Source organism: Camelus bactrianus, chromosome 11 (assembly GCF_048773025.1).
Source record: "Camelus bactrianus isolate YW-2024 breed Bactrian camel chromosome 11, ASM4877302v1, whole genome shotgun sequence".
NCBI classification, from domain to species: domain Eukaryota; kingdom Metazoa; phylum Chordata; class Mammalia; order Artiodactyla; family Camelidae; genus Camelus; species Camelus bactrianus.
The window spans coordinates 59,512,243-59,528,197 of record NC_133549.1 but is presented as its reverse complement, the minus strand read 5'-3'; the positions used below and the strand labels follow the sequence as shown (position 1 = coordinate 59,528,197).

Here is a 15,955-nt window from a genome sequence, read left to right as displayed (position 1 = left end):
ACTGAGTTTAAGAAGCTCTTGTACAATCTATGTTGATTTAATATTTGGAAATATTATATTTTGCTATTTTATCTGCTTATTACCATTATATTAATTTTTGAGGAGGCTGTCATATTCTATTTTCACCCAATAAATCACAATGAAATGATTACATATCTTATACTTAGCAATTAACAAAAGACTTTGATCTTTTCCAAAATCATTCAGAAACTGCAAGCATAATGATAACACACACTTGACTGCTTTCAAATAGGAAAAGTCCCTGAAAGAGAAGAGAGAGAGACAGACAGAAAATAATTCTGTTTTAAATTAAAATGAGAACTAGATTTCTGAAGTCATGTGAACATTAACTTTAAAAGGACCTGACTTCTTTACCAGGTGATATTATTGGAGTTGCTGACCTGCATTAAAAAAGAAAAGGAGAAAAATAAAACACATTTGGGTGCTTTGGAATTAAGAGATTGGTTTGATAGCTTAGGAGGCATGCTGGATTCATTTACTTTTGTCTGCTAAATAGCTAGATAAAACTAAATAGAGTGAGCCTTTTGGTAATCTCAACTCCTTAGACTACCATATATACGTAAATGCATTACCACATTAGACGAACATTTCTAATCACGCCTATGTGCCCCACATTGTACAGGTGATGAGAACAGTTATGCTCGTTTTCCAAAGAAAGTTGAATCTTAAAAGCCAGGTGGTTGCATTGGAGTGTTTTTCTCTAAAATCCAGGAAATTGTGCCTTAATCTGGTTTTCCTCAGTTGTTTAGGCTCCATCAAGCACCATGTTCAGTGCCATCAGAGTGGGTAGATTCAAATTCTGGGAAGACATTGTCATTGCAATGACATTGAATTTAGTTCTAAACATATCTAGTTTCAAATCCCAGGTACACAATTTACTAACTATTTAACTATGGAAAATTTTCTTAACCTCTTTGAACCTCAGTTTCATCTTTGGGTTAAGAATAGTAAACCTATTCTACAAGGAACAGAGATGACGGGCAACCCTAAAATATATATGACATGCATATGATAGATAAATAATTATACATATGTGTGTGTATATATACACACATATATATACATATATATGTAAAGGTATATAGACGATATAATTTAGTGTGCCTGGCATAAATGGAATTCAATAAGTAGGAGCCATTGGTAGTAATAATAACAGGCAATATTGTAGAGAAGTTAACAGTTTGAGTTCTGAAATCCAGCAAACCTGACTTTAAATCCTGATCCCACTACCTAATAATCTTATAACCATGGACAAAGTAATTTAACCATTCTGTGCATCAGTTTTCTCCTATAAAATCAGTTTTCTCCTATATCATTTCTCCAACCAGAATTTTGTACGGATTAAATTAAATTAAATCATGTACATAGTGTTTTTCATAAAGATATCACTTAATAACTTTTTAAAGAAATAGCTCAGATTCTGGAATAGAATAATGTTTTACATTTGTTTTATCTCAATCCTTGACGTGAAGGGGATGTTCAGCATTTACTTGTCGAATGGTCCTTTAATTGATAGATCATGTCTCATGGATCAGATATGAGGCACCATCACTTCTGTTCTCAACTAATTTTTTTCTATGTATCAGATCAGAAATTTTAATTTACATCTTACTCTATATTTTGATTGATATGTTGTAGACTTAGACTTGAATGCAGACCATAAACTGTCACAACTGAACTTGGGATACTGTCAGGCTACCCTGACAACTGTTAAGATTAGCTTTCTGGGAAAATCCTAAAAAATAGGAATAAATGAAATGAGAATACTAATGTGGAACCAAGATACACTGTCAGTGTGATGCTGGGCAAACTGTTACCTCTCTGAGCCAGTTTTTTCATCCGTAATGTGGACAGAATTGATTCTAAGATCCTTTCAGTATCCAAAATCATACCCTTGTTAATGGTCATGAGTACCACCTCACTTCTCCTTTACTTTAGAATTCTATCTTTCTCAATTAGGTCTGTAATGCATCTCAAATTAACTTTTTTATGTAGTGTGAGGTAGAGATTGAGGTTAATTTTTGTTCTAGCACCATTATCCTGTTATTCTAGCACCATTTGTTAAAAGGCTTTTCTTTTCTTCACGGATTTGTCTTGATACCTTTGATGAAAATCAAGACCATTTATGTGTGTGTTTATTTCTGGACTCTGTTCTGTTTCTCTGATGAATTTGCCTCTTTGTATGTCAATGCCTTGCCATCTTGATTACAATAGCCTTTATAGAAAGTCTTAAAATCAGGTACTGTGGCTTTTCCAAAATGTTCTTCTGTTTAAAGGTTTCTCTGGCTGTTCTATGTTTTGTAAATTTCTATGTATATTTTAGAATCAACATGTCAATTTCTACCAAAATGTCTGTTGGGATTTTGATTATGATTTTATCAACTCTATAGATCCATCTAGAGAAAATAGACACCTTGAAAGTATGTAGTCTCCTGACTCAAAACATTCATTTTGGTCTTCTTTTATTTCTATCAGCAATGTTTTGTAGTCATCTGTAGAGAGACTTAACTTATCTTTTACTGTAATTATTTCTAAATGTTTAATGCTTTAATGTTATTATAAATGGATTTTTTCCTAATTGTATTTTCCAATTTTGCCACTAATATACAGAAATACATTTGATTTTTGTGTATTTCTATATTATATAGTATATTAATATACTAACTATATTATCTTATTAGTTTTAACTGTTTTTCTAGATTCCTTAGTATATTCTATATAAACTATTATGTTGCCTACAAGTAAAGATAGTTCTACTTCTTCTTTTCCAGTCTTTATGAGTTTACTTTTTTCTACTTTATTGCACTGGCTAGGACCTCCAGTGCCAAAATAAAGATAAATCATGAAGGTAAATAACTACTGATCTTGGGAAAAAGCATCCAATATTTTGCCACGAAGTATGATGTTTGCTGTTATTATTTTTGTTTTGTTGTAAATCCTTTCATTAGATTGAGAAAATTCTTTTCTATTACCGTATTGAGAATTTTTTTCCGTAAATCGATGTTGAATTTTGACAAGTGATTTTCCTGCATCTATTGATAACATCACATGGCTTTGCTCTATTATTCTGTTAATGCTGTGAATTATACTGATTGATTTTTGAGTGGCAGCTCAGTCCTGCATTCTTAGGATAAAGCTAACTTAGTCGTGTGATATTATCCATTTCATATATTTTTGTATTCAATTGCCAATATTTTTTCAAGGATTTTTACATCTATATTTATGAGGCTTATTATCCTATTATTTTCATTTCTTGTAGTATTGTCAGGTCATGTTATTGAGGTTATGCTGTCTTAAAAAATAAATAGGAAAGTGTTCTTTATTATCCTCTTTTCTAAAAGAGTTTTTTTAAGAACAATATTATTTCCTTAAATATTTGATAGAATTTAATGTTGAAACCATCTTAGGCTTGAGATATCCTTTTGGGAAGTTTTTAAAATAAATTTCCTTTTTAAAAAATATAGAGATACACATATTTTCTATTTCTTTCTGTGTAAGCATTGGTTATTTTTGTGTTTTAAGGTATTTTAAATGTTGATACATAATTTTCTCTTGATTTTTTTCCTGTTATAGAACACTTACTGAGAGATGTATTTTAAATCTTCCATTTATAATTTGTATTTATCTTTCTCTCTTTAGATGTCATTGCTTTTGTTTCATGTATTTTTAATCTCTATTATTAGGTCCATACACACTTAGGATTATTAAGTCTTTCTACATTGACTAGTTTATTAATTGTAAAATATCCTTCTTTATCTCTGTTAACATTCTTTATCATCAAGCCTACTTTGTCCAATATTAATATAGTCACACCAGCTTTCTTATGCATGGTATCTTTTGCCATCCTTTTATGTTTATGCTCTCTGTAGTTTTGTATTTAATATGCATGTCTTGTCACTAGCATACAGCTGAGTCTTGCCTTTTTTTTTAACACAGTCTCTTATTTGGCACTTATATTTAATATAATCATTGATACATATGGTTGGGTTTAAGAATATGATTTTGCTATTTTTTTCTATTTGTCACATCTCTTTGTTGTGGATCTTCCTCTGTTATTAATTTTATGCCTTCTTATTGGTTAATTGAATTGATTTTAGTATTCCTTTTTAAATTTCTTTACTGTCTTCTAGCTATCCTTTTTTGTGGTCACTCAAGATTTACAAAATGCATCCTTAATTCATCATAGTTTGCAGTTAATACTGTATCATTTCACATAAAATATAACCACCTTGTAACTGCCAGTATAATTCCTTTCAATCTCCTTCCTTTGCCTATTGTTGTCATATACTTTACATTTACATGTGTTATAAACCCTACAAAGCAATGTTGACATTTTTAAACCATCAGTTGTCTTTCAAAGAAATTAAAAGAAAAATGTACTTTTTACCCACATAGTCAACATTTTTTATATTCTTCATTCCTTTCTGAAGATCCAAGTTTTATCTGAGGTCATGTCCTTTTATTTTATTTTAACATTTCTTATAATGCATTTTTGCTGGCAACAAATTATCTTGGCTTTAGTTTATCTGAAAATGTTGATTAGTCAATCAAAATACTGAATCAGTTTGCCTGTATACGATTAAAAAATAATCCATATATTCTTCACTGTGGCAGAGACATCTATTCCTCACAAAATATTTATAACCTAGTCAATTTCTCAGCCCTTTGCAAGTAGGCAGGTCATAAGTTCTGTAAGTTTGTTACTGCCAGGCAAAGCATTTAAGAGCAGCTCTCTTACTCTTCAATCATGTAGGCATATATTTTAAATATTTTACCTACAAGATAATGAAGACTCTGGCAGCCTAGATCCATGAATGACTCTGTGGAGCAAAGTCCTTTCCCCTCCCCATCCTGTGATTTGCACTAGACTGCATTATATAGATTCTTGTTGTACTAAAAATCTATTGAGATCTGGGGACAACTTGTTACCTGGCCTGTCCTGGCCTAATACACCTGCTGATTTGAAATCATATGCTAAATTATTACAATATATGGTTTTTACAATTCCCTTCATATTTTATTGATTTATCTGTCCTTTCTGATACCAATAACACACTCTTGGTTTTTGTAGCTTTATAATACAATATGATGCTTGTTGGAGGGGAATATATTACCATTATTCTCTTTTTCAAAAATACCTGAGGAGTCTCAAATGTATCATCTTAAAAGTCACTTTTAACTTAACTTTAATCATATTACCAAAAGGAGTCCAAATGGGGTTCAACTTATAAATTTCTCTAACTAAACTGAGACTTCTTATCCAAGGACACATTAGACCTCTCCATTTGTTTGCCTTATTTATATCCTACCATAAGCTTTATAGTTTTCTCAATACAGATTCTTCACTCTTCATATAAGTTTACTCCTGAGTTTTTTATACTTTTTCTTACCATACTAAATGATATATTTTATCATTATATATTCTCATTGTTGACTAGAACCTGTATATGACCCTATTTACTACATTGGCATCATCTTCATGGCTAGTTCATCATCTTATATCTCATATACATACATATATACATAATTCATAGAATTATGCATTTCATATGGCCCATTTGATTAGGTCACCAAAGTTCAGAATAAATTTTGAAACATTCTTTTGTTGTGCTGTTTAAAAATGGAATGAAACCTTGGGATTATCTACTCTACCCTTTTCATTTTTTTATGTGAGAAGGCTATTTCAGAGGGAACACTTCAGTTTCAAGGCCATACTGATTTCAACTTGACACATATTTATTGACAACTTGCCATGCTTTTGATATCCTACTTCTAGAAAGCTTAGAATATGCCCCAGCCATAAACTGAGATAGGCATACAGTAGCAGCTCAATAAATGTTTGATCAATCAGATTGCTTTATTTTGAAATAACAATGTCATTGCTAGGGGTCATTGCACATCAGCTTTATGGAAAGCAAGCACTATGATTATTTTAGTGTGATTTTGCATCAATTCATAGTTACCACAAGCTTCTTTGTGAATTTCAGAGGGAAAAATTTCTGCCTTTGTAACTGGAAAAATGGAAAGCTGGCCATTTGGAGCTCCAGCAGGAAATAAGTGAAAGAACTTCCTCTCCCTCTTGGGTTTCCTGAAGCATTTTCCATCTTACAATAAATTACGCATGGTTCTCTGTCCCCAGGAGCCTAGTTTTCTAAGTTTTTTTTTAAACATGGCAGGGGTTTGCAAACAGGTGCCACTGGAAACATTTATGGTTTTCTCTCCTTCATTGAACAGCTGAGTACATTAAGACAGAGCAGCATGTTCCCAAGGGTTGTATCCAAGCCAAAAGAGATTAGGACAAGACTCAACTCATGCACACAAGAGGTGGCACAAGTTAAAAATAGAAATTAATTTGCAAGAGGTTAAATTAAGAAACATGGATAAACAAGTAAATGTGGGTGAGGGAGAAAAATGAGGATGTACCAGGCGAAGTCTCTGGCCTTAAGATTTATCACATAATCAAGGCTCAGACCACATCCTTTTAGCTCAAGTCTCAACTCTAATTTGCTAGCTGTGTGACCTTTGCATTTTACTTAACATCTCTGAGCTTCAGTTTCCACATCTGTAAACTAAGGGTAACACTATACCTACCTTAAAAGGTCTCTATGAGAATTATCTATGACCCTTGATGAACACTTGCCATGGTGCCTTGTGCACAGTAAGCCTCAATTAAGCATTATAAACCCAAGGAAGGCAGCTGCATATTAAAGATAACAGTCTGCCCAGGAGCAGGGTAATTACGGTCATACATTTTTAAGCCAATAGTTTAAAGGACCGTTTTTAAAATCAATCAAAATTGAGATATTATTTCAAGCAGTATCATTCATTTTAATTCAACTCCATATCGAGGTAGTAGGCCAAACACTGTGGGTTATAAGGATGAAAAAGGCATGGTTTCACCTTTTCAGTGAACACTAAATCTAAGAGAGGGAAAAGGAAAACCACCCAGGAATACAAAGGAATGTAATGAGTACCATACGACCATCAGAGAACTCTCTAATCTCAAGAGGGAGAAAGATTGTGTTGGTTGATATGATCAAGGAAACTTTTGAGAAAGAGGAGATATTTATACCGAGTCTTGAAGAATCAGTAGAGTTTTGAAAGATGGAAGTGACTGGAGACAGCTGACTGAAGGAATGAATAGAAAGAAATAGGACCAGAAACAAGAAATGAGGGGGGCTGACTATACACTTATTTATTCATTTATTCATTCATGTGATAAACACTGGATGTTTAGGAATCAGAGATTATTGAATTTGGTTGGAATTCAGAACATGCGTGGGGAAGTCAGGAATACCTCTATGAATAGATAGGTTGGGGCCCAGGCCTGGAGAGCATATGGATACCATGTTATGTTCCCAAGTATAGGAGAGTCAAAGGCTGTCTGTGAATAAGAGAGTCATCAGAAATGACTGGGGCTCTGCTTCTAAGATTATTATCCCATAGGCTGGAGGCTTTTAGGGGAGTTCTGATGAGAGGTGACAAGGGTCTAGATTTGAGGGTGACAGTAAGAACATTCTGGAGGAAAGCTGACAGGATTGATCACTTTGGGCAAGGGCATGAGCCCAAAACAAATCAGGTGCCTCACCTCCATGACTAAGAAAATGAATCATTATCACATTCGCAGGTCAGAAGGAAGCTGATGTGGGGGAAGAGATGGGAGGGATGACTAGGTTAAGATCAAATGGACATAATGGTTTTGAGGTTTTCATGGGAAAATCTGAAGACTTGGGATGAATGAAATCATCAAGGAAGTAGAAAAGGGGAGCAAAGACAGAACATTGGAGCATGCTTATACCTAAGGAGTGAAAAAAAGAAGAGAAATCAGTGGAGAAGCAATTAGAGACATAAAAGAGAAGACTGAAGAGCCAAGGGTCACCCAAGTAGAAGGAAATTTCATGGAGTAGATAAGCAGCATCATAGCTTCAGAGATTGAGGATGAAACTGATGAAAAATAAACATGAAAGCAGCGATTAGGAGGTTACCTGTGACCTTCAAGAAAACACATTTAGAAGAGAGGCGAGGTCAAAAAGCAGATTGCAAAGAGTCAATAGGTGAACATGAGCTTTAAATATGGTGCTTGGGAATACATTGGTTTTGTGAAATTTGGCAGAGTGCCCCAAATGTAGTTACAAGAAAAGCCTACAGCCAATTTTACCTGCAATAATGAGTCCCTTAAAGTGTTAACTGCTTTCATCTTTTTTGTTCAAAGTGCTTTAATTCATATTATCTAATTCCATTCTCATAACCACCTTGTAACGAAGAGGTCTTGTACTAGTTTCCTCACTTATAAAATGAGATAAAGAGATCTGAGATATTAAGCAACTTATGCTCAGTCACAAAGCTAAGAAACAACAGGGGCAGGGTCTTCTGTCTCCTAGTCCAACACCACTTCCATTGCTCCAAGCAAATGCAAAGGGACCTCTTTCCAATGTGTCTCATGAACAATGAGCATTTACAAACCACATATAAAGCCCGAATGAAATGAAAAGCACCCGGTACATGAGAGACAAGGTATGTTTCTCTCTTTCCAGCACACTGAAGCCATGAGGGTTAACATGAGTTTGAATTTCTCAGCCGGAAGCCTCTGGGCAGTGAGGTTGAGATTTGAGGTTATCCTTCTCCCATCTCTTCCTCCTGAGTAGCCAGTCAAGGATAGCTATCACCTTCTCAGTGTCTTGGTTTGACATTTATATCATTGCACATCCAAGAAGCTGGTAACAAACCCAACTTTCTGATTCCATCAAAACCCATTTATTTTGGAATAATCTATATTGGAATCCTCAATCTTTTCTCTGAAGTCTGCCAGACCCTAAAGACATATAGTATCAGTGGTGACAATAAAAGTTGCTGGATATTCAGAGTCAAGTGGCGTGGGATGGTAGTGGAATTTACTGGAATTGCTTTCCTTAAGAAAGGAGACCTTTTTGCCATTAAAGCATCATTTCTCAGTTCCTACCACTGGCTCCTCCGTCCTCTGTTCTCCAGTCCTTAGAGTCTTCTGCAAATTCCTGAGTCATGGGAATGGGGTGGGATTACAGAATTTATATATTCCTGAGGTTGGTCGCTCATGCTTCAGAAGGCCATTGGTTCACAAATGATTGTGAGCTGTGTTTTCACCAAGAATCTTGGTACTATTCAGGTATGTCCCTGTTCCTATTATCTTTTTAACAGTCAAAAAGTCTGAGGATTTTTACTGGGAGTAGGGACTTGTTGGCCAAAGAGAGCACTCAGTTCAGTGGTAGGAGAAGGTGCTATGCGGTAAGACTTACAGACAGTAGGTTCCTTTGCTTCCCTACTCATCACCTGCCATCTGCTTCAGGTTTCTGAAGGACATAGACTCTGGAGAAACATGGTACCTTGGATAAGTATATGTCTATTATTCCTGAACGTGGGTTCTGCCCTAAGCGTTTACCAGTTCACCTCCCCAGGGAACCATGTGTGAACCTCATAGAACCTGCACTCCTTTGTTCTTCTCTTCAAAGGCTTTCAACAAAGCCAACCCTAAAAGGCCCTCTTCATGAAATTCTTCCTCTGTGCCGCATCCCTTTCCTGCTAGTCCTTCACTGAGAGTGCAGAGTTTAAAGGACTAATTTTGTAGAAACTAATATTTATTAAGTATCTACTATGTACTAGGTCTGAGCATTCTAAATGAACACAAATCATTTAGTCTCACAACAGCCCCATGAGGCAGAAATTATTTCCATTTAACTGATGGAAAAACCAAGATCAAATGAAATAAAGTAACTTGCCAAAGGTCACAAAATAAGTAATGAAGCAGTCAGAACTCATACCCAAGGAGTGCAGTTCCCAAGCTCTGACACTTAAACACTGTGCTCTTTGCTAGGTTAGAGCATGGGTTTGGGCAGGGATGGAGTGGTTGTGCAGTCTGGACACTACTCCAAGATGTTCAGAGGGGCACTTTCAGGGACTGAAATCCAGCCTACCCTCTGCTCACCAAGCTTGGAGCAATAGGGCTGCCTCTACCCAAAAGGACAGCGGCCATTAAATCTAGGAATCAATCAAATCTGAGGTTAGACTTTGACTTTGTCCTTAGTAGCTGACTAAAGAGAATACCTCTAAAGTGCTTAGCATAGTACCTGGAATAGAGTAAGCACACAATACATTTAACTTGTTTTTACTGTTATGTGCTAAGGATAGCCAATGCAATTACATTTCTGCTTTTTCCTTTCTTTACACCAGCAAAAGCAGTACCAGTACTACCTCGGTAGTCTTCAGAAGGACACATCACTTGGAAGCCTTAGTGGCAGTTTCCTCTCCTAAATGTAAAGGAGCATAGCATTCTACTGGAGATGCTCAGGGGCCCTGCCATTAGCAGAGCAAGAAAGGAATGATATTGTTATGGAAAGGAGGCTTCTCCTGGCTATTGTTTTCACAGAGGCTGGGTTCCTTGAGGGCATTTAGCACACACAGTCTCCCTTAGAAGAGGAAGCTGCTAGCTTTATGGTTGTGAAAAGGCAATGTAATGAAATCTTTTTGTGCTATGACTGTTGAAAACAAAAGTCTGACTCCTAGGAGGGAAAGGAAACAGACCCAAATGGGTACAAGAACCCAGCTACCTGGAGGCTGGGAGATACCTCTGGACGGAATGAAATTGCTAAGAACCAAGAACTGGGGCTGGGAATTTAAGTGAAGCAAGGGGTATTCTTGAAAAATTAGGCACTGAGGAAATATGTTCAACTCTCTCAAAGGAGCCAAGACCTGGTTCATTAGCTTTCGGCGTCACCTGCTAGACTACTCAGGACCAGTTGTCAATAGCAACCCTGTGTCCCAGGGGTAAGTAATAATAAGAGTGTTCCCCCTTATGTGTGGAAGTCTGAGACCTTCACACTCTTTCGTGCTTCTGGAATCTAATTTGTGATTCTTGGAAACTTCAAGAGATAGGAGACCTCGAAGAAAGAAATGCAAAACTTCATGCTATTCCGACATATAGGACTCAAGCAGGATTTAGCTGAAAAAGAAATGTGACCGTATTTCACTACAGCTTTGGGGAGAAGTTCTTATTGTTTATTATTACTGTTATTATTTATAAGGATGATAATGATGATAACAATGAAGAGTGTTTCATCCAACCTCATATATTTTCTAACAGGAATGAGGAAAAAAAGAGCCCCAAGCAGGACGAGGACTGTGACCCCGTCCAAGCCTTCTGTCGGAGGTCCTGTCAGTGTGGTAGACATGAGTGTCCATGAGAAAATACTCCCCCTTGAGGAGTGATGTAGTGCAACCATGTGGTTAATTAACAGGAGATGAAATTTAGATCTAGAAGCACTCGTTTCTGCAAATGTGCAAATCCTAGCAACTATGCAATGACTAGTTGACAAGCACCATTTATATTTGTAGAATTACGTTGAGGGATCCTAAAAAATTGTTTCTACTCTCATGACTAGGAGAACTGAATTAATTCCAATAAGGGTAAATATGTAGACTTAGCTCATAGAAGACAGCTAGGTTTCTAGCAGAAATCATTGCTTTTCCTTCTGAACTTTCCCCAGAGTGGTCTCTACTGACAGGGGGGGTCAATCTGAGAACCTCAGTAGTATTGTTTCTGCTGTGGATCTTGTAGGCACAAACTGAGTTTATAAGATTAAAACGTTTTTCAAAGTATTTCCCCAGCTGTGATTTCTATAGGTTATAACAACCCTGTGATATAGGCCAGATGAGGAATCTCAGGCACAGAGAAGTTACACTGCTTTTCAGAGCTTGCACAGCTGCTGGGCTTAATGATGGACCTAAAACTGGAACCCAGTCCCTCTCTGGACAACCCAGCCTCCTGACGGCAGCACACTGTGTTTACCAATACAGAAAACTAAGTGAAGAAGGTCTGTTTCATTACTGAAGTAGACTGTGTTCTAGTCAAGCTAAGGTACCAACCACAGAAGCATTGATAAGCATGCTCTGAGGCTTTATAAATCACTCATTTTATGTATAAAACAAGATAGAGCAAAAACAAATAGCTGCATTTCTATCACGTATTAAGTGTTTGCTGTATGCATTTCAATGCGATATACACTTTATTTTTTCTCACTTAATACCTAAAACAACCTTGTGAGGAAGGTATTGTTCTCCTCTTGTTACAGATGAAGAAACTAAGATCCAGAAAAATAAAATAACTTGCTTTGATGTAGACGCAGCCATAATGTGCTGGAGTTGGGGCATTATCTATGATTCCGTATTCTTGTGGGACTGTATTCCTTCCCACTTACTTCAGGGGTGGAGTCATTAAGAACGTCACCCCGCCCAGAGGAAACTGGAGCTGCTGTCAGGCAGGTGGGGCTCCAGCCGCCACTGTCACCTGTGACTGAGCTGTTGCAGGAAGACCAGGAGGAGATGGTCTTCACAGTGCCTGGCTCTTGCCTACAAACTACTTTAAGCGTTGGCATCATCAAAGCATGTGTCTGCAGTGTGATTCTGCATCTGGGCACACTCTACCTCTGGAGAAGTGTCCTTCTCAGTCCCTTTATGTACCAGTGGCTTCATATAAGATTTAATCTTCTTTAAACTTGTATTCAAAACAGACTCTACTCTCATTCTCATTGAAGTGTAAAATATCTACAAGAAGTTAGAAAAGGTATTCTTTCTAGGAGAATATTTAGGGAAAGGGATTAAAATGCCAACATACAAATTCTCTGAGAGCCAAAGGACTATCCTGGACTCCCTAGAAATCCTCACTGGATGGAAGGGGGACACGACCATGCTTCTCCTTCAATCTAGGCATCGGGAGGAGGAGCTGTTTTCTATATTTATCATTAATGACATTGCCTTGAATGTATATCCGCATGTAAGTAACTTGATATAATCATACCTCTTTCCTAAAAAAAAAAAAAAAATCTGGAATGAATCACACTAAAGTGATCACAGAGAGAATATTGTGCAGGGAGATTGGAGAGGAGACAGAAAACAGATGAAAGGGACTCAGGGTAGTGAAAATGTTGTGGCCCAAATCCAGAGGATGGAGGCCTACGTAGAACCACTAGCCTTGGGTTTAGAAAATGAGAGACTGCATCCCCCTGGCTCTCTCAGGAGTGCAGATATTTAGATTTATGCAGGGATGAATTGAGCTCCTCCTACTGCACAACACCTGTGAAGAGGGTTTTGTTTATTTGCTTGTTTGTTTGTTTTGTCGCTTGTCCACAAAGTATACCACAATGGGGAAAGTGCTCTGTACTTCAGGACCTTAGGAAATAACATCATAAAATCAGGGAAGCTTGAGTTTCTAACAAGATCACTTTTGCCTTTAATCCCCCAGTTATAGTCCAGAATGGACTTTTTATTCAACATAAACCCCAAATAAAACCTGGCATTATCCTTTATAGCACAGAACCAAAGAGTCACTGTTCTTCATCTAAGAAGGTATGATATATCAAAAGCAGTGTGCCAACAAGGAGAATGTCTATGTTAAGCGTCATTGTTCAGGAAAAATCAGAGGGGATTAGTGGCTTTAACTTTGGGGCCACCTGAAGCCGGCTCAGAGCCCAGGCTTTTCGAGAGACCAGCTCTGAGCTCCCTGCTTGGATGTGGGCCGCCCTGCCCAGACAGCATCTAGAGGATGGATGAAACATTTCAGCTGTCCCTGGTTACTTCAGAAACTCAGTCAATATACATGTCAAGCATGTGACTGCCCATATCTTTTTTTGTCTGTGCTTACTCTAATTACAGTTGGGAGGAGGGAGCACAGAAAGAAAGTAAGTTCTATAGAAATGCCTGATTTACAGGATACAAGTGAAACCCTTTATCACAGTTTTGGAACTAAGACAAAAGATTAGATCTGTTCCATGAGTCCTGAACAAACTGAATGCATCAGTCTTATCTGGGCCCCTGTCCTCTCTAACCTTTTCCCCTCTTCTTCAGCCCACTTCTCACCCCTACTCCTTGCCTACACACATACACACAGACACACACAGACACACACACACACACACACAGAGAAATCATTTTCAACACTGTATTTAACACTTCAGTTCATCTTTGGGGGCAAGATGAGAAGGGGTACTGGCCTCTCTCTGAAATCCAAGTGTAATAGCTAGAATTATTTTCTTCAGTATAATGAGATCAAAAGCTGTAATTTCTATGTGAATGCCCTGTCAATGGCAGATGTTATGCATACAGAGAATATTCCTCAGCTTACAATCCTGAGAAAGGACACATTTTATTTTCCGTGGCTTTTAAATCCATAGGTCATCCCAGTGCCTTGACATATAACAGAATTTGCAAGACAGCTCTGGGAATTTGGCATCTCCTGGCTTCGGCACTTACAAACTGTGCAACCTTGTTCAAGTTCCCTAACTTGCTCTCCGAGTGTCAGTTTTTTCCACCATGAAGTGGAGATAACAATGGCACCTACAGCACTATCATAGGGCTGGGGTGAAGGCTAGCTAACAATTCAAGTAAAGACCCCAGCACAGCCAGGCATACACTAAACATTCACTAAATGTTGCCTATTGTCATTCTCTTAATTGTTAACAGAACTCTTTTTGTTGGTCAGAAACAAAACGATAATGAAGACAGAGGAAAAGTTATTGAGGTTTCTCCAAGATACAATTCAATACGACAGGTCCTTTACTCCAAGACTGGTTGGTGTCTGACATACATTGCTTTGAAATGTCCAGTCCTTTTAGCTTCACAAACAACCACAGCTTTCTCCCTCCTCCCTTCCCTCCTGAGTGGGTCACAGATAAGCCTGAACTCCACGCAGAAGATTTACTGAGGAAGGGAATGAGGCTGGGCTGGAGGCAGGCAATGTGAACCCAAATCCTATCTCTTCCACTTGAACAAGTTCTTTAAAAGCTCCAAATCCCTACTGCCTCCTCTCTAAAGCAAGGATAAAAATATCCACTTATAGGGTTGTTGTCATTATCAGACTGAATGAAAGAATAAGTGTAAAACAAATATGAAATATTATAGAAGCAAAGGGGGCAATGTGCTTCCCATCCACAGTGATCTCTATAGACACGTGTCATAAATTCAAAGGAATCCCTCCTTCACCCTCTGAAAGTTGCTAAGTGCCTATCAGGGTGCAGTGATATCTAAAAATGAGTCAGGTGTGTCTATTGCACATCCTGTCCCAGGATGGAGTGAGTGTCCACAGGGCAGGAACCAGGTCATGTCAATGTCCTAAATGCCACCCCCTGTATTTGGCTCCCACTAGCTCACTCTTCCTTCAAGACTCTTCTGTGTGGTTCACTTTTTCAATGAAGCCCTTTCAGATTTAAGGGAGAGGGTAAGTATCTTGCTTTTTCCCTGATTATACGAAAAAACCTCAAGCCTGAACTAAAACCAGTGAAAGAAAGTCATTCAACAACAACAAAAAGTCGTGGATACTTGATGTTTTATAAATAAATGCGAACCTTGAAGGTCAGAGGCTGCCTTTTAAATCTTTATCTGTTTAGTTATTGTCTGTCTTATGTTAGGATACAGAGAATACAGGTGGAAAAAAAATTTAAATAAGAACACTGTATCAAAGAGAAAACTAAAAGTGGGAAAATAAAAGGAAGTTGGGCATAAAAACAGTTAAGCAAAAACTGTGTGAGGTGGACCACAAATTTGGTTTCCTACATCCAAGTGTGAAGGATAAATGATCAGCTGTGAGATTTATAGTACGCATAAGATGGAAAGCCACATACTCTGGTGAGGTGTAGCTGTCCCTCCTATTGAGACTAGAGACAGATTTTTCCCACGCGTCCTTATGACGTTGGACAGTGTCAAGGCTTCTAACTAGTCTTCCTGAATTGACTCCTGTCCAGTAAATCTGTCCTCCACTCAAAAACACAAAACAACCTTCCCAATGAAAAACGTGTATTGTTTCGTTTCCCAGCTTACCATCATTCAATGTCTTTTTGTCCTCAGGAAAATATTATTCTGCGAAGTATTGTACTGGTAAATGTTTAACAATCAGCTCTTGGAAGGAGGCAAA

General features: G+C 37.4%; 1 long non-coding RNA gene across 6 annotated transcripts in view; it reads right to left on the bottom strand.

Annotated features, from left to right (window-relative positions):
- Nucleotides 1-15,955, bottom strand: part of LOC123617697 (uncharacterized) — a 549,026-nt gene that overhangs the window by 330,361 nt on the left and 202,710 nt on the right. The window lies entirely within an intron of this gene.